This window comes from Bison bison, unplaced genomic scaffold (genome assembly GCF_000754665.1).
Source record: "Bison bison bison isolate TAMUID 2011002044 unplaced genomic scaffold, Bison_UMD1.0 scf7180017864362, whole genome shotgun sequence".
Taxonomy (NCBI): domain Eukaryota; kingdom Metazoa; phylum Chordata; class Mammalia; order Artiodactyla; family Bovidae; genus Bison; species Bison bison.
This window is the reverse complement of record NW_011494934.1, coordinates 4,488,022-4,488,749: the sequence shown is the minus strand read 5'-3', so window position 1 is coordinate 4,488,749 and position 728 is coordinate 4,488,022. Positions and strand designations below refer to the sequence as shown.

At 32.3% G+C, this 728-nt stretch overlaps 1 protein-coding gene across 2 annotated transcripts in view; it reads left to right on the top strand.

Annotated features, from left to right (window-relative positions):
- The window catches only part of MYO6 (myosin VI), a 158,144-nt gene that overhangs the window by 48,455 nt on the left and 108,961 nt on the right, over nucleotides 1-728 (top strand). The gene's annotated exons all lie outside the window — the stretch shown is intronic.

The window sequence follows — 728 nt, the reverse complement described above, 5'->3', positions numbered from 1 at the left end:
ATAGGGATTGCGTTGAATCTATAAATTGCTTTGGGTAGTATACTCATTTTCACTATATTGATTCTTCCAATCCATGAACATGGTATATTTCTCCATCTATTAGTGTCCTCTTTGATTTCTTTCACCAGTGTTTTATAGTTTTCTATATATAGGTCTTTAGTTTCTTTAGGTAGATATATTCCTAAGTATTTTATTCTTTCCGTTGCAATGGTGAATGGAATTGTTTCCTTAATTTCTCTTTCTGTTTTCTCATTATTAGTGTATAGGAATGCAAGGGATTTCTGTGTGTTGATTTTATATCCTGCAACTTTACTATAATCATTGATTATTTCTAGTAATTTTCTGGTGGAATCTTTAGGGTTTTCTATGTAGAGGATCATGTCCTCTGCAAATAGTGAGAGTTTTACTTCTTCTTTTCCAATTTGTATTCGTTTTACTTCTTTTTCTGCTCTGATTGCTGTGGCCAAAACTTCCAAAACTATGTTGAATAGTAATGGTGAAAGTGGGCACCCTTGTCTTGTTCCTGACTTTAGAGGAAATGCTTTCAATTTTTCACCATTGAGGATAATGTTTGCTGTGGGTTTGTCATATGTAGCTTTTATTATGTTGAGGTATGTTCCTTCTATTCCTGCTTTCTGGAGAGTTTTTATCATAAATGGATGTTGAATTTTGTCAAAGGCTTTCTCTGCATCTATTGAGATAATCATATTGGTTTTTATTTTTCAATT